Source organism: Struthio camelus, chromosome 1 (genome assembly GCF_040807025.1).
Source record: "Struthio camelus isolate bStrCam1 chromosome 1, bStrCam1.hap1, whole genome shotgun sequence".
NCBI classification, from domain to species: domain Eukaryota; kingdom Metazoa; phylum Chordata; class Aves; order Struthioniformes; family Struthionidae; genus Struthio; species Struthio camelus.
Window position 1 is genome coordinate 181,984,825 of NC_090942.1, and position 24,075 is coordinate 182,008,899.

A 24,075-nucleotide genomic window follows, 5' to 3' on the forward strand; every position below is an offset into this window, starting at 1 on the left:
CTGAAATGAACTTGATCAATCTTGTTTTCTCACTTTTTCTGGGTCCTACTATGACTTTTTAGCTTCACAGAGAACAGACAGCTGGCTTTGTAGCTAGTAGGAGTATGGATATCACGGAGGTCTAGATAACATTAATGTGACTGTGAGTTAATTTGCTTGTCTACGTGCTCTGCGTTGTGGGGTGCATCTTTAGGTTTAGCAGTTGTGCTAGTAAAGCACTCTGCCTTCAGAGCTGGGTAGTATGAATAAGAGGAGATAAGAGGATTCACAGCCAGAGTAATTTCTAACTGATGCTGTTAAACCTTGATTTAGGATATTTCTGCACAGCTTGGCCCATGCTCACAAAATGAAACTGGTGGACTGTGCTGAGATCATAGGCAGTGATTAAATATTTATAGTTAATGTAGTATACTATGGTATTGCTGCTGCCCAGAGGCAGAGCATTGTAATGCAGATTCAGTATAGCTGCTGCAAGAACTCTGAAAGGAAAGGAGTCACAGAGACTCTTCTGCCTTTCTGGCTCCTGGAAATTTGGCAGTTCTCAAAACTAAGTTCATTTCTCTTCTCTTCTACTTTATTTTAGGTGAGGGGGATAAATGGAGGTTAATAATTCTTCACAAACTGCATCCTCCATCCTTTGTATCTGTTTCTGTATCTACTGTCTGCTTAGGCTTCATGCATTGTGCATTAGGTTACTCTACTTTTGTAAAGTACTTCATGCAATTAAATAAACATCCTATAACACTAGTGCAAGTACGTAGCTGTACCACTGGTGGTGGCTTAGCTGCAAGATAGACTGGTTAATCAGAATGTCTGAACACCATTAAAAAAAAAAAAAAAAAAAAACGGTGTAGATATTTGGCTTTTAAATGCGTTCATGTTATGTCCTTGATCGTATCACATAGAATAATCACATTTCAAACAGTGTTTTCTTTTTTTAATAATTATATGAAATGATTTCTTGACTGTTAGCAGCAGTTGATATTATTCTTGAATTCAGTGTTTTGCTTTGTTTGTATTTATTTGCATACCAGAAACTACTGTTTGCATAATAAGACCACTTTTAGTTTAAGTCACTGTATGGATGATTACACATGCATCGTAATGTCATCAGTTTTTATGCTATCTTGAGATCCAATTCAGCTTTCTGTCTTAAAAATGTTGACTTGTAAATGTTCACTGTATCTGAAGAAAATAGTTGGATCATAGCAACATGTTGTTGAGGGTAAGTGCCGCAACTGTTATGCTGCAAATTTCCTGATGCTGTCTGGTTGGTGGAAGATGGGGAGAGAAGGGGGCTTAAAGGACAGAGCTGATCAAAGGCCTTCATTATGCACATGTACCAGTATAGATAAACAAGTGATAGTTTATAGTAAAAAATGGGAATGAGGAAAGAATAGTTTTCTAGTAACGTTTTTAGGCGAGGGGAACTCTAAGATGAGTTCCTGTGGGATATAAAGAAAAGATTTATATCTGTCTTAGTCTGAATTTACTGCTACAGCATCAGAATAACACTTTTTAAAGTTACTTCTAGGCATGTATACAGTGTTGGTAGAGAGGACTGTTGCCATGAAATGATATAATCCGCGGTGTGACTTGCTAGTGCCACCCTTGGCCCTAACAATTAATGTGATTTAAAAAGAAGTACCTGCTTGGAGGACACTTCCTGGAAGGGTAATTGTGCATTGGCAAGTTCTTAATTCACGTGCAACTGAATATAAGGATGTCCGAAAGCTGAGCTTGACCACCATTTTCTATGAAAAGGATTGGGGGTTTCAGCTTATTTCTTTGAGGAAAGCATAGTCTAATTGGTCCTGGTATTAGATAAATGGCATCATCTGATGAAACAAGTACTGCTGCTATCCCTACTAGTATTTGTATTTGTATGGAATTTAGCTGTCTTAAGAATTCATTGACTGGCAGCCCTCTTTCACAAGCGCTTGACTCATGTAAGCATTTGAAAAAGGGAAGAAGTAGGTAGTTGTTGGATTAAAAAACAAAAACAACTACAGACAACATCTTGTTTTCATGCAGGGTTTTGAAAACAGGGACGACCTTTGAAAATTGTATCATCTTTTTGTTAGTTTATGACAGAATATATACAAGCTTGATTTGTCACAACACCATGTCATCTGTTGCTGAGAATTGTGGAACCGCTTGCCGTTTCTTATCTTGCTCTTTTTCATCTTCCTTATTTCTTTCTTGCTTTTGTGTTTACCCTTTAGTTCAACATAAAGACACCTTCAGCTTTACCCATGGGGAGGAAAAGCGAAGAAGAGGTGCAAAATCACATCTATATGAACATCAGTATGTCAGAACAACAGACGTTCATATCAGAGGAGGATTAATGTCTTTTCTAGTGCCTGGGGAAAAGAAAAGAGAGATGGAGGAATTGCAATACATAGAAAATGAAATGAGGGCCTTTTCTGATAATGCTATTACAAAGGGTTGGTGTGGTTTAAGGGTTAGGGCAGGAGACTGGGAATTAGGTCTCCTGGGAGACAAGAGCTTTTCCAATTGACTTCTTGACCTCAGGTAACTTTTTGTGGCTTGGTTTGCTTGCCAATATAATAATGTGTTTTTTGCTTCGTATAGGTGTGGTGGAAATTGATTGACTGTTTGTAAAATGCTTTGAAATTCCCAGAGGGCAGCCAAATTATTCTTATTGGAGGCTGTTGGCAGTATTTTTATATTTTCGTTCCACTGAGAAGTGACAAAGAACAGGGAAAAAATAATGCCTATCAAACCTGAGTTTCACTGCCTTGCAATGTGTGTAATCATTTACTACTGTGTACAGTGAGTGTAAAAATGCTACTAAGCTAGAAGAAAACAGCATTTTATGCTCATTTTATCCAGGTACAGACCACTACACAATGATCAAGACAGTAGTGAATCGAGCTCTTGGGGTAAATGTACAATACTCCCTAGATCCATGCTGGACGGGTTGTTAATAGGCTGCTTCGCAGCAGGAGGGATTCCACTGGGAAACCTTCTTCCTTCTTCCTTCAGAAGAAATTTCCCTTGGGAACTTCCTAAGCAATGAGGCAGCAGCTTCGCTCTTCCTGAGCATACCATCTGCTTCAGCGGTGGCTTGAGTCCTTGTCCTGAAGGTGGGGCAGGAGAGTATGGCATGATTCTGAGCTAATGGTGTCTGAATTAGCACTAATAGTGAATCTGAATTAGTGCCTCCTTGCAGCTGTATGCTCTGCCTGGTGGGACGAGGGCTAGGTCTGGGGTCTGTGCACCACTTTCCGTTGAGCAGTAAGCGTGTACTTTCTACTGCTGCAGAGCTCAGGCCCTCTTTTCTAGTTGAAGTGATTATGGAAGCATGGACTGACCGTGTTCTTCTTTCATATGTCCCCTCATTGCATACCACACTGCACAGTGACATGAGATTACATTTGCTGTACCATCTAGGATCCTTAACTAAGGTTGTACTCCATGTAGCAAGAGACAGTTCTTTGTGGTTAGAAACAGGCCCAGAGAGGTGAAAAGCAACAGAGCATCTGGATTAGCAGAGTCTAGCAAGGAACACAGTTTTCCCAAGTACTTATTCAGCGTGTTTGTTTTTTTTTTTTTCTCAAATTTATTATCTGTATACAACAATCTACTTTTTGGAAATCATGAGTGGATGACTTCAGATATGAGGGAAATAGCCTATGACAAGAAGTTTTAACTCTTCAGTAACAATATCAATAGCATCAGGAGTTTTAAAAATTAAGACGAGCTAATTCCCATGAAGCTTCTTCAGTATAAGTGGTTTTAAAAGGCAAACTGTGTCTCAACCTAAAGTAATAGTGCATTCTTCAGGGAATGTAGATATCAAAAGCTTGCCAGGTGCATTTCAACTCAATAGTCAATATTCAGAGTAGATGTCTATTCTATAATTGATTATGTACTTTTTTTATGACAAATAGTAGAACCATGTTGAGGGAAAGACAGCTGATGGACACTGTTGATCAAAGCACTGATATTTACATATGTCTTCTCAGTAAAGGGCTCTTTGAAGTGAGTTTGCTTGTTAATTCATTCACCTCATTCCTTAGAAGGCAGCTTGAAGAATGACAGTGTTTAATTTGTGTGTGAGCAGTATTTAATGTGGTTAGAAGTGGGTCTCAAGGATGATGGAATCGCAGACTTGGAGGTCAGATTTCTTTGGCCAATAGCTGTCTTCAGCTGACTGATTTCTGCTGTGATTCTGTGAACTGTTTTGGTATTGATCAGAATAAAATTGCTTGCATGTCTATGATTTCTGGCTTTCCTGATGAATATAACTGTTTGTTTTATTTTAGCCAAATAGTGTTTGAGTGGTTGGCAGACAGAGTTGTTGTGATTTTTCTATCTGCTTTTGTTTGTTTGTTTGTTTTTTGAAATCTCGCTTTTTGTGTTGTATCCTATCAGTTATTGGCATAAAAGAGCAGATTTAGTTTTATCAAGTTCTCCTAGAAAACATAGTAAGAGCCTGGCCTTTTCCTCAAGAACCATCAGTGCAGAGTTGTCTGTACTCTGCATGAATGTTTTGGAAAATTCAGCTGAGAGATAGACATTGGCACTTGCACGCATATTTTTTTAGAGTGTCTTTGGAAAGCTGAGTGAGTCAAAAAGACCTATTGTAAACATTGGCATGGACAAGAAGGAAAAAAAGGTTTGTTATGGAGCACAAATTCCTGCAGCACAATGCCTAAAGGGGTACAATGTAATGTTTAAAGAGATGTTTCGTGGCTCCTCTTGCTGTCAGGGATAGCAGGTTAACCAGTGAAAGCCAAAGTCAAATTCTGAGATGATCAGCAAAGGTTTCTGCCTGTGTGTCTGAGAGGAGAACGCGGTTTCATGTTTTCACTTACCTATGCTCCAGTATTCCTGTCCAGGTTGGAACTGGGTTGGCGTTTTGGTTGAAGAAAGTGAGGTGACATCTTTAAATAGGGATGTGAGGGATGATTATGAAAAGGTACTCCTGAGGAAATTGAAAATTTGGATGGTGAGAAGCCCTCAGATAGGAAATGGTTGTCAGTAGCTACAGGGATGTTTTAGAAATCACCTATGCCATGTTTAATGAGTATCTCTGAGCTCTCTGGCTGGGAAGATCAAACTTGAAAAAAGGGAATGATTCAAAACAGAAAGCAAATGAGACAGGGCAAACCTACTCTAATTGTTCAGATTAAAGCTTTGTAACTAATTTATTTCTTCAACAGCTGTAAAGGGATAAAACACAGTTTGGGAATCCGTTAGAACAATTAAGAGGCATGTGTGTACACATACAATTTGTATTTTGATGGTGTATGGTTAGCTTTATGTATATTGACATATAAGCAAATTCCTTTTTTGTTTTGTTTTCTTTTCTTCTTTCAGACAGTTTAACAGGTATATGACCCAGATGAGTTTTTACTTTTTTTTTTAATTACTTTATTTGAATTTATACTATTTAAAATAAGTAGCATATTTATATCAGAAAATAACCAACTTAAAAGAAGAAATGGGGTCAGTTATTTAGAGGTGAGATAATCTATAAATAGATACAGGGCTTGCTATTAAAATAGTCAAGCTAAACAAAACATTAATCTGCCCTTATGCAAGCCTCCTTAGCAATCTCCAGACAAGTTGTAATTTCCTTTTAGTTCCCTATTAAAACATGTAGTCCTTTTCTAAGCAGTGTGCTACAGTTTGCATGTCACAGGCAATTGTAGCATCTTTCTTGCCATAGAGTGAAAATCTGTGTTTTTACAGCCCTAAATAAAGCAAATGGTAACTGTAGACAGCAGTAAAACAGGCAAGGGTGGTCATTTTTTTTCCCAGCAAGAATGACTTTTTAAACGTTATACTGATAACAAATATACTTTCACATGTTACTAGTACTGGAAGTACTTTTGGCCAACAGACGGAGAGGGGATTATAAATTAATGTCAGTTAAAGTATTATGGGCCATCGTTAATATGTCCCTGAAAATGCATGTAATAGCATAACGGTAGTAAAATACACTGTGGCTTTTCCTGAAAGCTTCTTTAGCTTTGTGGAAGTTTAATGATCTGTGAATGCTGATAGTGGAAAATCTTATCCTTAGGTATGCAGTTCATTTAGCAAGAAGTGAAGTAATCAGGTATGTGTGTGGATGTGATATAAGTAAGTATCTCTTTTATATATGAGATTCTCTAAGATATACAAATTTTTACTGTTTTTCTTTTCTGCTTTAAAAGTGATTGAGAATGAGTTTTGTCTCAGGTGTTTCTTCAGGGTTGTGCAGTTTTTGCCTTTTTTTTTTCCTCCTTCCTCTTTCTAAGGGTAGTTAGCTAGGAGTTGCATGCTGTGTATCATGCTGCGTTTTCTGTTGTCATTTTGACAGTAAGGTCAGAGAAAAAGTGTGTGCTGAATGGCCCAGACAGATAGAAAGAAGCTAGTGAAATGAATTAAGAATAGAATAAATAGATACATATTCCAACTGCTGTTTGAATATATTTCATCTCTCAACTTTCTTTATTTTTTTTTCTTCTCATCACATATGGAGTTCCTTTTCCATAGGCAGGTATAATGCACAGTGTAAGTGGTCTTCATTAAGCTGTCAGTTAAGAGCTATTCCCAAATCTTAAAAAAAAGACATTCCTAACTTTATCATCTAACATATTAGAGATGATTTTTCATCAGATTTTGACTCTCGGACACATCAGCATTGCTTTATATTTAATGAGCATCTAAAACTTTTTTGAATTTTAACCAACAATAATTTTTCACTCATGCTTTGTATATCTTGCATGAAATGTGCTCAAACATCTGTTAGTCTGTTAATCTGAAAATCTCACACTCTTTCAGTAAGATTGGAGGAAAAGATATTTATAGCTAATCATTTCAGCCACCACACACTAGGAAAAATGCAGTGTGCATAAACCAAAAAATTAGGTTTTTTTTTTTTCCTCTGAGTCTGTATATCTAGAAAACATGCCTAGCAAGCAGTGCTTAATTGAAGTTTAGTTTTCACATACAGCTATCCACCCCCCACCTTTTTCTTTATATATTTTTTTGTCTATGGCCATATTACCAAAGCAACTTCAGATGTAATTTGCAAAATTATAGAAGCCGATCTCTGTCACCCAAATCTCACTGTGAGTGCCACCTTATGCAGTAGCGTTAGAGTTTTACTGAGCAAAGAGCATCCCTGGCCATTCTCATGTCATACAGCTGAACACATTGACACAGTTTCTGTCCAAGGAGTTGAATTAAATATCTGGATTCTGAAAGTATATGATCATCAGTATACCTTCAGAGAAATGAGCCTAATTATGGTATTTTCACATCATCTATCTATAAAGATGAAACACACAGCAATAAAACTCACAATTTGTCGCAGCTAAGGGTTAAACACATGTTCAGATAAAACAAGAAGATTATCACAGAATGCTCTTTTTGCAAGTAGTGTCCTGCCTCTGATCCTCCACAGTCTGCTCCTTGTACTGCAGCAGCCCCTTTAGCTCTGATTGGTCTTTTTTTTTTTCCAGTAGGTTATCTGAGGTACTGGTTATAAGCATGAAAATAGGAAAACTGCATATTTTTAAGATAAGGGGATTGTAAACTGTAAAGTGTAGTGAAATAATTATTTTTTAATACACATGAACTTATTTCTCAGAAGATAAATTAAATGTTCTGCTATGAATGTGCAGAGGAAAACATATGATATATTTTGTTTATAACCTTTAGAAGTGTAATGCCTCTATCCTGGCAGAGAGAAGCTTTCTTTAAAAAACTGGATACCATTCCTACTCCTATCTTTACTAAATTACTGTTTGACACATTTATTCTCTCTCCTGGATCAGAGTTAGATTTTACATAAAATGAAACAGATTTATATTTAGAGGTTAAATGAAGATAGGCCTATCTGGAGATACAACTTTTAAGACTAGTAAGAATGAATATCCAGTGGAACCTGTGTCTCTTTTATTCTAGCAGTGATGCAAAACAGAGAAACAATTCATTTTGATACTGGAGCACTAATGTATCTTTAAAGATCCATATTTTTTTTTCTGATTTTAACAAAGGCAGAAGACCGCCTTTGCTTACAATCTCATGTCAGCTGCTGTTTTCTTTCATACACTGGAAAGCTATGTAACTAAACATCATCAGCTGCCAGTTTATTTTTTATGAACAATGAGATCTACAGCACTGAACAGTGGAATAAAACTCTATCTTCTGCCTTAAATGTGCAACACTTAGACTCTATCCTATAAATCTTACACCAACAAAATTCAAGTGTGCTGTTATAAACTGAGTTATATCATTATCAGATAGTGAGTTTAGCATAAGATTTATGAAGAATCAAGTGTATGGCAAAAGTTCTAAACTGCTCAGTTTCTTTTACTGAGGGAAGGATGCATTTGAAACATGCTCTGGGTCCCCACCAAATAACATAAATGACATTTATTGTAGATTTTAGTGATACAATTCATCACTGTCATTATAATTCAGGTACTTCTAAAAGAATAGTTTGCTCTCAAGAGATTAGTGGTCAAGAAACTTTTTTTTTTTTTTAAGTGTTTAAGGATAGATTTTCCACTACAGAAAAGAATACGAAAAAAATAGAGAAGTGCATGTGTGTGCTTACTTTTTTGTATTTTAAGGGAATTCACCATTTGATATTAAAAAACATTCATTATTCAATAACTGTGTAAATATGAGCACTCAGCATGTGGCTTGGGGGCTTACTGGATTATGGTAAAAATTATTTTCCATCCCATTACGTTCACCTTAGTTTGACCCTTGATTTTTCAGAAAAGTTTTGAAATCTTGGAATCCTAGACTGAGGAAGGAGAAGGTAGAAGAGCCAAAACTCAAATCAGATAGAAGGTAGAGAAGCCACAAGAAACAGACATAATATAACATATTAGAAATTTCATAGGAATATCTCAATCATCATACAGCCACTCTTTTACAGGCTTTCCAGTAGGCACCTCTTGGTGTGCAAAAACTTGGGAAGGAGGGGTCATTAACTTGCTCATGTCTTTAATGGAGCATGGATACAGTTTCCAAAAGACAAAAGTCATGAAGATTTGCATAATTTTCTGCTGTTGCTGGTAACAAAAACTCCAGCGAGGTAGAAAATGGCGATTACGACTGTTGCTATCTAACTACCACAAATGAATCAATTTGACGAGGTCCTTACACTTGAAACGTTTACTTACATTTTGTGTTTACCAATTTATCTCTTCTGAAGAATACATCACTTTTTTCTTGATCGTGTATTATCTTGATTAATTAACTATTTTAAGTATATTTTAAAACACTTCATTGAAGATGCAGATGTTTTAGTGTTCTGTGAAAGTCAGAAGCTGAGTACTGAATATTTAAATATTGAAAAAAATGTTGTTCTGGCACACCGAAGCTAGAAATATTATTCTTCCTAACAAAAGGTTAGTAAGTTATATCATTCTTGACTGTGGATTTTGTCACCTCCTACCTTTTAAGTAAAGTCAGATCTGGTCTGTGTAGGGGTATGATTTCTTCAATGTAAGCTTTATCTATGAGTAATTTCGGCTTTAAAACTAAAAATATGTATTGAGGTAATAACCCTGTGGGTAGACAGAGATCTTTGTAAATCAGGGGTGATGGTTTTATATGGGCTGTTAAATCATATTTAGCATGTAACTGCCCATCTCAGTGTTATGATTAAAGTGCCCAAACTACGTCTTTCACTTTCCAAATTTTTTCTAAAGTGACTGTTGGTAACTGTCTCATTTGCAATGCCTTCTTTTTTTTTTTTTTTTCCTCTCTTGAAAAAAAAAAAAGGCTATGATAGTAAATGTTCATGTAAATGGTTTCACAGTGGAAAAACTAACATGAGTACTTGGGAAAGTCCAAGAGACAGTGAGTAGAGAAGACATAAATTCTGTGAGGGAAAGGTGAGGCAATGCTTTTATATTGCTTTGCTACTTCATCTGTCACTTTCCACCCTTCTTAGGGCTGGATGTCAGAACAATTTATTTCTATGAATTTATGGTTAGTAGATTGAGATGCTTCAAGATAAAGATAGATTATTTTTCAAACATACTTAAATCTTATACTATAGCCTTGTAGTCAAATTTGCATAAATGGGATCTGATGAAAAATATCTTTTGAAGAGTTTTTGTACAGACCGTTGGAGTAAGGTCGTCACTGTTTGCAAAATTTAGGATTGTAACTTGCTCCTCAGCAAAATTGAGTGTTTTTCGGTTCAGGAGCTGCAAATAGTCACCTTGATACCTTGCAGTGCACAAAGTTAAATATGTGGATGAGCCATTGCAAAGTTAAAGTCTTTGCTCTGACTCTTTCTGGAGATGAGCGGTGCTCTGTTTTTTGTTTTTTGGTTTTTTATTTTTAATCCTCCTTTAGTTTTTAACCATTTTCCAAAAAATACATCCGCTATTTTAGCCGACTGAGAGTTTGTAAGGCCTCATTTGATGTTAACCAGTAAGATGTCTTATACAAATTAAAAAAAAAAAAAGTCATTATAGTAAACTCTAAGAAAATAATTGTTTCTCTTCTGGAAGGGGGAACAGTAGCTTCTGTGTTTCCTCTGTGTGTTAGTTAAAAGAAGAAAAGGTTATGCATTAGAAATTCATGGCTCTGAGAATTTTCCACTTACTTCTGCTGAAGACGATTAGAATTTACGTAGCCAAACCTACTGTGAAAACAGTGTAAAGTCTGAATAAAAAAATACTACCTTTATGTTATCAGCGCTGTTATTACCTGTATAAAGACTCAGGTCTTCATTTTCATATTTTAAAGCAGAAAATGACTATGTGGTATTAATGTTCCCAAAAGGCAATAATGGTTTCTAAAAAAGCAAATGACTATATGTGTGTGTATATGTATTTATTTATTTATGTATATAAATATAAATCCATGTTTTCCCTTTGCACATTAAGCAGTGAATGGATATGTTAGTTCAGGGGGATGTGTTGCTCAGCATTTACATGGTAAACACAGGTAAGGTTTTGATTAAACAACTTAAGGCAATGTTTCATAAAGCTAGTAACTTACTTAGCACTTTTGCATGGTTTTCTGAAAGGCTATGCATTATAGTTGCAAAAAGATTACTTCTGACAGCAGTGTTCTCCATATTAGAGCATTGTCAAAACAGGTATATACACGAAGACAAGGAACAGCTGAAATACATCGCTTGCTGAACATATTGCTGGGCATGCTCAATCTGGCTATGCAACTGCATAGGATAGCTAAAGGGAGTTATACAACAGATGTAATGACTTTGGGCAGTGAAACTATACTGTAGGATTTCTTAATGAATTTTAGCAAGCCTTGAAATGTGTTGTTCGTATTTTGGGTAAGAAGTAGAAATTCATCATCTTATTTTGCCTGAGATTTTCATTCAGCTTTTGTTTTTTGACTGACATAGTTGCTCGGTAAATACTAATGACAGTAGAAGATTAAAAAAAAAGTGCCTTGCCTTACATTCAATTTCTGATCTGATTTCATAACTTGCCCTTATCTGGATTTGAGTAATATATTTACAGCATGGCTGCTTGAGGAATTGCCTACATTATCATGCTGATTAACAACAAAGAGGCAGGATTCGGTTAACATAATTGTTATATACCGTCCTAGTACTTATTCTGCCTTACTGAAGTAAGAATGGGATTTTGATTTTCATAAACAACAGGGAAGGGACTTGCTTCAAATTTCTAAACCACTTGTGCCAGTTCATGCTTGGTTGGGGATCTAGACCTTGCTTTTGCAACAGCAAAAACAGAGACCCCAGCTAAAGGGCTGCTGTTCCTGCTTTTTCCAGTGCCGACCCCTCACTATTGCAGACCCCCATTCCCATTTCCTCCAGCATATCCAGGTGAAAATAAAGAGCTACCTGCTGCAGTGAGTCAGGGGGAGTCGATTTGCATTTCTCTTTGGTGTATCAGCATGTGCTTGCAAGAGGAGTCCATGGAAGACATCTGCTCCTCTGCTGGAAGCGGTGTATAAATTACAAAGTGTTACTGCTATGTTGCAGGGTGGGAAAAGGGGGAGCGTATAAGCTTCAAAATGTCTGTTTTGCAAGGAGTATTAATGTGGTTAGGAAAATGTCACACAGGAGTGTAAGAGAGGGGTTATATCGCTAATGGTGACACTGCGATACCAGTATGTGAAGTGTTTTGCTCTTAAAGAACAAACAGTTTTGTAGTAGCCACCTGTCAGCATCCTGGTGGTCCGTGAAAGGGTAGCTGGTAGACTTGGGATTCGTCTGTGAAAACCTCCATGTAATTGAGCTGAACACCAAAGAGCATGGGAATTCAGATGGCAGTAGGAAACTTCGCATGTATTCTTAAATAGATATATTTGATCATCACATGCTTTTCCCAGATCTGGCTATGTAATGCAATAGGCATTGATCAGTTGATAGGTGTATATGTCAAATGCATTAAGAACTGTTATACTGAAGCTGGGATAGAAAGGAAGAAGTAATCTCTTTAACAGATACCTCCTTGTAAGCTTATCCTCACCTTCTGTTCAAATGGAAATTCTGTGGTTTTTTATCTTCTGTTCCCAAGTGCAATTAAATAAATGTATGTATGTATGTATGTGTGTATGTATATGATTTCTCATTTAAAATAAAGATGTGTTTAAATTAGCCATACTTAAATGGCTTTAAATTTAATATTGAAATATAATATATTTCAATTAGCCCTATTCCTTCTTATTAATAAAAGTGCTCCCAGATCAAAAACATATTTTAATTATGTTAATAACTTGTAGAAGGTGTATGGTCTCATTATATCAGGATTAGATGAAGTATTGGTATAGTATGCATAGGATGAGAATACCAATATGTGTGATGTTTGACTGCAATATGTTGTTTTTTGAGGAATGTAATTTTCTATAAAATGCCTGCAGATGTTTTAAAAACAAACATGATTCTCAGAACACATGCTATCCTGAAGATTAAAAGTGCATACAGCTGTTAGGGCTTTGTTTTGTTTTAATCACATCTTTATTTTTAAAGGATTTTGAAAGTCTTACATTTAGGATTAAATCTTACTTAATATTAACTCAGAGTTTAAAAAAAAAAAAAAAAATCAGATTTTGACCAAAATCATGAGTTCTAACTTCTTATTAAAATATATCAGAGTCAGCTAGGAAGCTAGTGAATATAGCCAGATGTAAGAGAAGTTTGTGGGGTTTTTTTTGCTATTCTGAAGTTTTGCTGAGAACTTTCAATAGGAGCACATTTAGGAGAGACACTAAATGATTATACATTTATTACTCCTTTTCTAGCTTATTGATGAGATACTATTCATGTCACAAAATTCAATTTCTACTATTTACATTTTAACCTCTAAACATATATTTTACTATTGAAAAAGGACTGTGTAGTAACTCATAAGATACCATAGTCTTTCTGTTTTGATGAATGGACTCAATCTAAAGGCTTCTCTACTATGATGCGTAGTACCTCAAACCAACAGACATCGGAAGGAATAATTTATGTTGTCACAAATGAATGACTTATTTGGAATATCCTATCCCCTCAGTTACCATGAGCTGCTCATTTAAGGTGTGCAGGGAAACTTACTGGATAAAAGCTGTTGTTCAGCTAAATAATGGTATTCCTATATAGTTAAACAAAATCAATCCAGTGCAACTTTTTTTTTCAGAAATGCTTTTAGAAAAGATAGATTTTCTGTTTTTACTAATATTTTGAGCAGTGCTGGAAACAGAGGATAGCAGTCACTCTTTTTAATACTTATTTAACATCTTATGGATAAACTTGGGTGCTTGCACATAGTACTTTGCTTTGCAAAACAGACAGCCTACTGTGTGGTTTCAAGCCTAAACAGCTGAATATTACTCAGAAATGTTTTCTGTTAGCAGTGTTGAGCATCAGGATTTTTAGGTCAAGACCTAACTCGACCTAGGAAGTATATTTGCAATGTAAATATGTTTATGTCTGTTTCTTTTGTCAGTGGAAGCAACACATAATGTATGCATAAAATGCTTCTTGTGCCATTAATTAATTCCCTATTGTTTGTGTGGGGTAGAATTGCTTAACATATACACACATGCACACATGCTTATCTGATTTGCTTCTCATTTTAATAGTTGCATAAAGATTCTCTAAGCTTTTAGATCTTCTTCCCTTTTACATATTTCATTTTCTTCAGATGCTGAGAGGGCATTGTATTGAGGGAGTCAGCTGGCACAATGCCCGCAATTAATGATAAGCCTTTCCTTGTCATTCTTTCTCTGCATCATTGTAAGCATTTATGAGTAAAGTAAAAGAACATAGTGTGTCTGTGCTTCTGAATGCAAAATCTAGCTCTTCACATTTTCTTCCAGGGAGTAAACATGTATAGTTAAAAGGTAAGACCAGGACAGCATATTTAACTAATTATGATTTGGAAAGCTTGCTTCTCTCTTTTTTCCTCTCTTATATTTCATTATTTTTAATTTTCTGGAATTATAATTTTTGCTGATAATTGGAAAAGGCCTTAATATTGTAGTTTTAGTCCATTTAATTATTTGTTTATTTTGAATGGGGGTCTGTGAATGAGGCTTCATTTGCATTTAGATAATACAAACTGGTGTCAATAGGGTATCACCTTAAATTTGGCTTAATAATGCTAAATGCAGGATCACAGTGTTGTAGGAGGTTATTGAATGTTTGTTTGAAGATCAAGTAGGGGGTATTTCCTTAACTTCTCTTCTTACAAATGTCAACAGTTATTTAAGGATTGCTCTTCATGTGATGCGTACCTGAACCTCTTTTGTGCTTCACAGAAGAGCCCTGGAAGGTTCCAAGTACTGTGAGTGAGCCCTCTGCACAGAAAGGTTTTGAATAATATAGTGCTTAGGGCTTTATGCAATGCTACTTCTAGTGGTTGTGTTACCTTGTACCAGCTACCAGGTTCAACATCCATTAAGGTCCATAGAAATACTTTGTTCTTGCTTCAGTAGATTTTTGCATTGGGCTACTCTAATTTTAAAACTCCTTCCAGGATTAAAATTTAAATTTTGAAGTATGAGTATACTTCAAAAATACACAGAGAGACTCTTTAATGTGGTAAAGGGTTGTATTCTAGCAGTTACTGTACCTTATGTTTGCAAAGCACGTGTTTTGTGATTTTCAGAGGAATAGAAAAATAAAACTAATCATTTGTTTCAAGGTAAAGAACAGAGTATATGGACATTGTGTGTGCTAACTCTGATTCTCTGCTGCAAATTATAGCAATGGCCAGAAGAAGGACCTTTCCAAACTATAGAATATGATTTTGGTATACGATAATTTTATTTTAGAATTGAGCCAAAGCATGTTGTGCCCTTCTAGGCAAGTTTCCCAAAATTTTCTTCCCCTTTAAAGAAGGGGGACTGATTCAGAATGACTTAAAAGTTGTTACTATGCTGCTAAGAGAAAAGAATAATTAGAACCATTACCAGGACTACAACATGACTTCTTAATTTTTTTTTTTCCTTAATAAGTTGATTTAATAGATTTCTTGACTGAAATCTTGACTGATGCTGAATCTAGAAAAGTGCTGAAGTAATCTAGTCTGCACATGGCTGTGCTGTACAGGCTTGTGCGGCAAAAAAGAATGCAATATGAGGATTCTCATAAGAAAATAATGCTATTAAATCTTATCTTTTCTGGAAAAATAATATTATTTTGAAAAAATATATTGTGATATATGAAGCTAGTATCTTTCACAGATAACTATCACATGTTCAAGATGAATAGAGGACAAGGAAATTTTAGTTGATAATTCAGTCTTTTTCTTACTGTGACACGTAGATGGCCTTCCAATATAAAAATCCACAGTTATTAAAATGCAACTTTTTGCTAACTTGTTTCTAAACACCTTATAGAATCTAAAGTATTATTATAAGTAACTGCTTATTATTATTATAAGACTGCTATGCATATCTAACTTTGATTACGTAGGTAATTGGTCATTGACTACATATATAGTAGTGAAATACTGTTAGTGGAAATGATACCAGAGTGCCTTACTTAGGCACTTTCAGGATATTGTCTTGCTGTATAATCGTGCTAGAAAATTAAGCAGGTAGATTTAAAGGATACCCATACCATGGTTGTTATGTGCACTTCTTCGGGGCAGGGGGGGGGGAACCCTTCTGTAAAACTCTGGTCTTATTCGTATTGAATTCTGTTGTTATTTTTTTGTTGGAGCATTGTTTACCAGTCGGTTACTGATATAGATTTGGTAGAACTATCAGTCAGAAGCATTGTATAAAGTAAAATACACATATACACGCAAACACACACAAAAGAACTGTGAACAAAAACCAGCCTTTTTTGTACTGTGAAAAGGACACCTATCAGGCCCTTGTTTGTTTGGATGCAGCTGTGCTTCAAAAGGGCAAGACAGGTGTTCTGTTTTCAGGAATGTTAATTTATTATGTGACACAGTTCATAAACCAGTGGCTAAACGAGTGAACAGAATGCATTTTGAGGCCAGAAAAATATATCTTTCCTTTCTGTAGAAATGAAATGTATTTCATAAATTTTTCATCGTATTGACCCTCTGCACAGGAGATGCTGCAGGCATCATAGCAGAGTGGAGATCCTTCTCTAAGAGGCGTGTGCCAGATCTGTCTGCTTTGCTGGGATATCTCAGCACTTCAAAAACCAGGACAGATGGGGTGACACCTCATGAGAGAAAACATTCTGCTGGACTTCAAAGGAGCTAAATGAGTTGAAGGTGGGGTGCTGTATCCAGCTGACATCCCAGTTCTGCTGCTAGCTCCTGTTACAGCAAGTGAGAAAATGATGGGAGCAAAGGAATAAAAGAAAGGCTAGGAAGTTATGCACAGTTCCTAGCAAAGCCTAGTGAGAAGGTGAAAAGTGGTGTGTTTCCATTGTGATCTGTCTCTAAAATCTTTATATTCATGTTTTTTAGAGGAAGGAAGTTTGGGTTTTTTGTTTTTTGTTTTTTTGGTTTTTTTGTCTTTAATATACCTTTTTCTTCCATCTTTCTACCCTGTCTGTCTGGTGTTATACCTTCTGTGCTCTTTCTGTACTGATTTGGACTTTTAGTCCTCTGAATATCCTAGAATATCTTCCATTTTGTGTTTTTATTACTCTTCCTGTATAAATACTAATGTGCTTTCCTGTTTCTGTGGCCTTTCTTGAAGCATGAGCTATGCTTTGTAGACTTGCTTCTTTCTTCAGGTACCATTCACTAGCTCAGTCTTTTTCTCCCTTTAAAGTATTTGCACAGAAACAAACTGGTTGCGCATAAATGGGTCTGCAACGACATAGCTTCAGCTTACAAAGTGCGTAAGGCAGCCAGATTTCTCTACGATCAGAGAGTGAGGATATTTGGGTAAAGGGTGTGCACTGGAGATGTTGCAGCTGCTTCAGGTTCTTTTGAACTTCCGTTCGCTACCTCCCCCTTCGGAAGCACAGTATCATGGCACCACTTTTTCATGGCCATTGGAGACTGTGTTTTTTCTCCCAAATTGTAACTAGGTCTCTGGTGTAAGATCTCTAGCACATGCTTGTGCTATGGTTTAGCATGGTTAACGGTTACACAGGTTAAAATACTATGTGTTATGGACTGAGTTTAGCGCTCATCAAGTGAAGTCACTGATAATGAGTAATGTTCCCTTATGTGGGAAGAGTTTGCTATGCATTTGCTTAGCTAAAAGGGATAACTTCTTCCACTTATACCCTGGTATTATAGTTCTGAACTGGCTGAAGGAAGGGACTACGCTTTGTATGTTAAAAAGTTATTTAATTTCCCTCCCCTCGTTTTCTGAAAAATCTGGAATGGTGTCTGCTCTTTCCTTAGAGGCTTACGCCTACAGCACAGTCCAGTGGCCTACTATTAAATGGAATTGTGTGCACAACTGATTGTGACTGGAAATGAAGATGACTCCCTGTCTCTTCTGTCATGTTGAATTGTGGAACTGGCAGTTAAGAAGCCTTTTGAATGAGTAGCTTCAAATTGATCCACTTTGTTGAAAAGCTTGAGGCCCAGTGAATTGAAAAATAGCATTTGGGTTGAAAAAAAAAAAAAAAAGATAGATTTAAAGTTGCTACAGAAGTTTTGTGAGACTGGAATTTGCATTGTGGCAGTCATTTGGAGCACGTAACTGCTTGTTTCAGCATTCTGTTAATTTTGTGACTCGCCCTCCACTAACCTTTCAGCAGAAAAGTGTGTCTATATGTGTGTGTGCATGAACATATTAGTAACAGCTGTATATCAAAAATAATTATATAAAATTCCTCCTAAATAGTTTAAAAAGGATTAGAAACTGTTCAGCTGTATTTCCTAAATATGTTACAGTTGAGAATACTGTATATTGCAGATGTCTTTAAGTGGATCACCAGCACTTGCAGTATATGGTTGAAATCCATGGTTATAAACAACATAACTGAATTATAAGATTCTTCGATAATCAGTTTCTGTGAATTATTAATTTATTAACACATGAATTATTTATTAGCTATTAATAAATTGTCATGTGCACAAAAAATATGATAATTTCATTTCTAGACCTTTCTGTATTTCCGTTCAGAAAATCTTGTGACTAGAATCTTGAAGAATTTTTTCAGGTAGTAACATCATGAATCAGCAACTGGCCTTCTGGTTGCAGAAAAAAAGCTTGAATCTGTGTACTTCAAAATTAGATGTGGAAAGTTTTTCATGTGGTTTATGCATTTATTGTGGTTTATGCATATTATTATTATAGTTTATGCAAGTACTGTCTTTTCTGAAAACAGCCTAGGTATAACCAGAATGGTTAAGGTTTACTGCTTAAACTTTGATTTGACTTGCATATTTCCATATTTTGTCTATTTCTCTAAAGTTAAGGCTTGTTAGTTTTAATTAGCAATTAACAAAAAAAATTGGAAAATTCTATTCTTCATATTTGTTTCTCTTGCACATTTGTTCCTTGATGTCTTGCAAAATAGGCTACAAGGAATTTAATCACCTTTTTCTGTAATACTACTGCAGTGCCTCTGCACTCTATAAATATAAATTCAGGAAGAGGAGAAACAAAATATGCAGATATTTTCATCTCCAGACTGACACAAACTGGTTTAACCTGACAAAGGTTTAACCTGACAAAGGTTAACCTGACAGGTTTAACCTGCAAAGCTGTCCATAAGCAATACTTGCTGCGTCGCTGTGGATGTAGTCTGCTCAGGCTGCTGGTTCAGATCTAGGTCTGCTCTGGGACTGGACTGTTGATTTTCAAAACTTGTATGAATTTGATTCTCAGTATCTTGAAATCACTTATCTAAGGTGTAGAGAGATACTATGAGGTTGCTTTTGTCAAAGAACCTAAAGCTGAATCTACAAGAACTAGATATTTTTGAAGGAAGCCCTGAGATTGTGGAATTACTGATAGAACCACTTTATTATGCGTAAGATAATTCTTAATGGAAGTCTTTAAGGCAGTCTTTAGAAACACCACTGAACTGTAGGTTCAACTCTTACCCCCCTCTCTCTCTTTTTATTTTATTTTTTTGATAAAAGTTCTGATCAAAAAGGGAGAAGAGCAAATAAAATGAAATAACAGTGGCTAGAAGAGTGTATCTGTCTCTTTACAGATAAAGATTTTTTTTTTCGTGTTTTGGAGTGAGAGTAAAGTCATCAACTTGTTTTTTTTTTTTTTTTCCTTTCACATAGGCCTTGTCTGCATGCTTACCTGAACTTACTGTCTACAACAAACACTGAAAGTCTTGATGAAGTCTGCAGGCTTGATATTGATGCTCATCAGAGCACTTGAAATGTTTGGAATGATTGCAAAAACTGTAGAATTCCTCAAAGTTTATAGGCCCTCTTTCATAAATACCTTTTTTTTTTTTTTTTTTTTTTTACAGCTGACTTCAGATTGGATTACTCTAGGGATTAGAATAATTTTACTGTTGTATTAACTATTTTCATGTAATAGCATGTGATAATGTATCTACAAAAACTCAAAAGTCCTTAAAACAAACATACCTGAAACTTCCTTTTTAATCTATTCCCTCAGATGGAGATGCAACAAAACAGGCAAATTAATTTCAGCAACTTTTTAAATATATGAACTTAGAGCAGTAAATTCGGCTGTTAATTCTGTTTCAATCTTTTTTTTTTATTTACATATTCTTTAGCACTCTAAGTCAAATTACTGCTTGTCATTGGCATTTTGATTTTGATGCTTTAGATTTCAAAACCAGCCTCATCATACCAGATCTCTCACATTCTTTCAGAGTCATAATTCATAGCTTGAAGACAGTCCTTTAAATAACAAAGTCATCATCATCTGATGAGAAACTACTGAAAATAAATGTTTAACTCAACAGAGTCAAGCCATCATAGCATCTGCAAAGGGAAATCCTGGCTCAGTCACCCAGTTTGAACTCTCTGGAAAGTTCTTTAGGTAGCAGCAGTTAATCGATTGTATGGAATGTATTTACCATTATTTTATTTGTAAAAATAAAAATGCGGACTGTGTACTGAAGAGGAGAAATAATCTCAGGATGAGAGAGAAGACCCTCATTTGAGTTAAAAGCTATTTAGATGGTAGGAAACAGAGAACTAGAGTTAAATGTTCCTCCAAAGAGTTAAAACAAAACAAAACAAGAACAAAACAGTAGGGTAATGAAACAGTCTTACCTACAAGTTGAGACTGGCTGGGTCCACACTAGCATAAAAAAATGGGCAAGGGCCAGTCTTCTGGCCTTAAGTGCAAATGGCACAGCACTGGTGACAGCTATACATCTATATGCCTAAAAATTTCTTCTCCACGTTCCTTGTCTGTCTCTCTCACAAAAAAAAAAAAAAAAAAAAAAAAAGCTGCTCACTGAGAGCCCTCTCAGGCGAAACTGACAACTTGAACCGTGTAAGAAGTTTCACAATCCCAGCAGCAAACAATTTGCAGGCTAGTGAGCAATTTGACTATGTGCATATGTGTATGCTGGAGTGCAACACTGTGGTCTAATACTGCTCGGATTGCTAGGACAAGTGTCATCACTGGGACCAGGAATAGCAATTTCATGAGAATGCTATTTAAAATTCATATGGTATGTCATTTTCTGAACAGAACCTATATCATTATATAGGTTAAAGAAAAAAGGAATGTCAAATAATGTTTATGTAAACAATATAATTAGAGTGCTAAAGCTTTTGGGGTGTCATATCATGATCTTCAGGTCTTGTAAGTTTGTGTCAGTTGCCTGTCACATTAACATGCTCCAGGGTGAAATGCTCTCATGGAATATAGTAACAATTTGGCACCATCATGTTTTACAGTATACCATAATTAAAAATCATACTCCTTGTACATTTGTAGACATTTAAGTGAAGAGAAAGAATATCAATCATTACAATAATTAACACTAACAAGAATAATGTTAGGTATAGAAAAATTCACATTTCAAGGTTTAAACTAATTTTGAACTGTTAAAAATTACAATGAAAGCTGATAGGGATGACATGACCTCACAGGTGCCTAATTGGTACAGTGGGTTTGTTCTGCATGATGCTGGCGACATCTGGAGATGAAATATTGGATTTAAATTAAACATACACTTGCTTGTAATTTTGTTATTGTTAAGGGATGTTATAGGGCCAATGCCCCTGCTGGGTTTGGGGAGCTGGGGATCCCTCCTGCCTGGATGCTGGAGCACAGCCTGATGCCCCTTGGGCAACTGGAAATCACCCTATCCCAGGCCAACGTACACCACTGCCATCCATTGCCTGAAGCCTGACTCCTGTTGCTGGCCCCAAATTCAGTCACTCAGGTCTCTGCAGTTGCCAGCAGCTAGACCTTACAACATTTGCGCAAGGGATCGTGAGTGAGACTACACAGAAAGATAGTTAAGAAAGGATTTAGTGAGATAGACTACAGTGATCAGATGCAGGGCTTGTTCAGACAGCATACTGGCCGGCTTACATGGCACTGGCCCCTTCTGTCCCCTCTCCTGCCTATCCCTTCCCCAAACATTCCTTAGTTGGTTTTGCAGAGTCCCACAGGTTCCCCTCTTATCCAAAAGTCTCATGTCTCCTTTCCTCCTTCTTGTCAGTCCCAAAGCCTAGGTTGGCCCCCTCCAAAGCTATGCCTGTAGTTTCTTAATGGCCCGTCAGTTAGTGACTGGAGACTTCTGGTCTTTGTTATTGTCTCTCTTATCCCTTGTCTGTCAGGTTCTTGTCTCTGAGAGTTTTGCTTATAGTTTCCCCCTTCACTTATTATCCTTTTTGCACTGAAAAGGTCCCTTGATCAGATAGCCTTAACAAAGCAGATGTTCTCACATTGCACATCATAGCCTTACACTTATCAGTTACTAAATGCCAGAATGGAGCTGTATTCTGTTTGCACAGGTGAGGCAGCAAGTTTTTTAGTCCACAGGCTGGCAGCCCTGAGTAACTCTAAATACAAAGCCCGTTTGGAAGTCCTGCTGATAATAGCTGATGAAGCTTTGTGTCCAACCTCACAGTGCAACGATGCATAGGAAAGGGAAACAGATAGTAGGACTGTGGGAAAAATAGTGAGAGAGAGGCATCAAAGTGGTAGTTTAATATGGCTGCAGAAGGCATATCCTTCAAAGGCTATAACTGTAGTTACACTTTTTGCATTTATAGGTGCAACATGCCTGAGAAGCTGCCTGATCAAGGCAGTGACTTGTAATATTGTGCTTAGTTTATGGTGTAGTAAATGGAAGGACTCAGAATTGACATTCGGTGGTTTCATGTAAATGGAATAATCTGCTCCTAAGAAAAAGTGACATACTTAAAATTTGATATTTTTCTTCTTAAAATGAAAGAAGCCTTTGGCATAAAATTCATTCAGGGTTACATTTCACCCTTATCCCATTTTCTTTTTTTTTTTTTTGTTTTTTTCCTTTTTCAAACTCCCATCTAGTTACACTTCAATATTTGCAGTCTCTGTAGATTGTCAACATCATTGTATAATAACCAACTTATTATAGAAAGCTGCAAATGCCATGCTGCCAATCACTTGTCCATCACATTAACAGGTGCACTGCCATTGTCAGTGTCAGGCTGAGTACTGGGGATCACTTAGACAGGTGGAGTAATTTACCCATCCTGTAGTGGCAGAAGGGGACACCTTATCAAGGAAAAAAAATGTGGCTTCCCTTTGTGCAATTGGTATGTGGCTGTATAACATGGCATTTATAGTCTGTATGTAGAAACTGATGCACTGACTAGATTTTACTCTGAAAAGCCAGATTTTATGTTCTTTTGGTTATTATGCAAGAATCTTTGTTTTTCCTTTCTCTCCAGGTTATCTGCTGTCATCCTCTCTCTCCCTTATCCTGAACCTTTTACTATTGTCAGTTTAGCAGACTGCTAAATCCTTCAGAGATCTGTTTTTCTATTGGCGTCCAAACAAGCAAGCAAACAAACAAACAAAAAGAGACAAACTTTAACTGGAGACTTTGCACGTTAAAATAATCCTCACTTTATTTTTCTTGTAGTATTTGGAAAGGACATGACCAGAGCATACTCTGTCGTCTAAAGGAGAATAAATGTAGCGGTAATTATAGCAGTACTGATTTAGATCTTTGACTATCCTAAACTCTATAGACATGACAGCTGTAGGTGATACCTAAAAAGTTTCTGGGAACAGCAGAGATGGAAGTTATTTTGTTTACCTGTTCTTCACTGTTATTTTATTTACCTTCCAGTGCATTGGACAAATTTTCCAGTATCATCCCTGACCAGCTGACTGGAAAGCTGGAGGAGAGCTTTAAACAGATACATTTGGATAAAAAAAGCAGCTCACATACATAGAAAAATGAGAGCTGAGCCTGGCGCAATTGTGCTATTAGCTTCTGCTTAAAACGTCTGTGGTCAGGTGCAACCAGTAATTGTCTAGGCCACTAAATAGAGCCATTAGTTAAAGCAGGTATCTATCAGTCTTAAAAGTCAGTACGGCAGGAACAGCCTCAGAATAACCAGTGGGAAAGAAGAATTCATGGTAATGGTTTTGAAACCTCACTTTTATTGCAGCATAGAGAGCTATGCCTGGTTGTTCGACAAGTTACAGCGAGTTTAAGTCAGATGCACTCACATAAGCATTGCAAGGAGTACAGTGTTATCTCGTGCTAAAAAATTTGTACTGTAGCATTTAAGC

The 24,075-nt window shown here is 36.4% G+C and overlaps 1 protein-coding gene across 7 annotated transcripts in view; it reads left to right on the forward strand.

Annotated features, from left to right (window-relative positions):
• Positions 1-24,075, forward strand: part of PCDH9 (protocadherin 9) — a 693,331-nt gene that overhangs the window by 209,321 nt on the left and 459,935 nt on the right. The window lies entirely within an intron of this gene.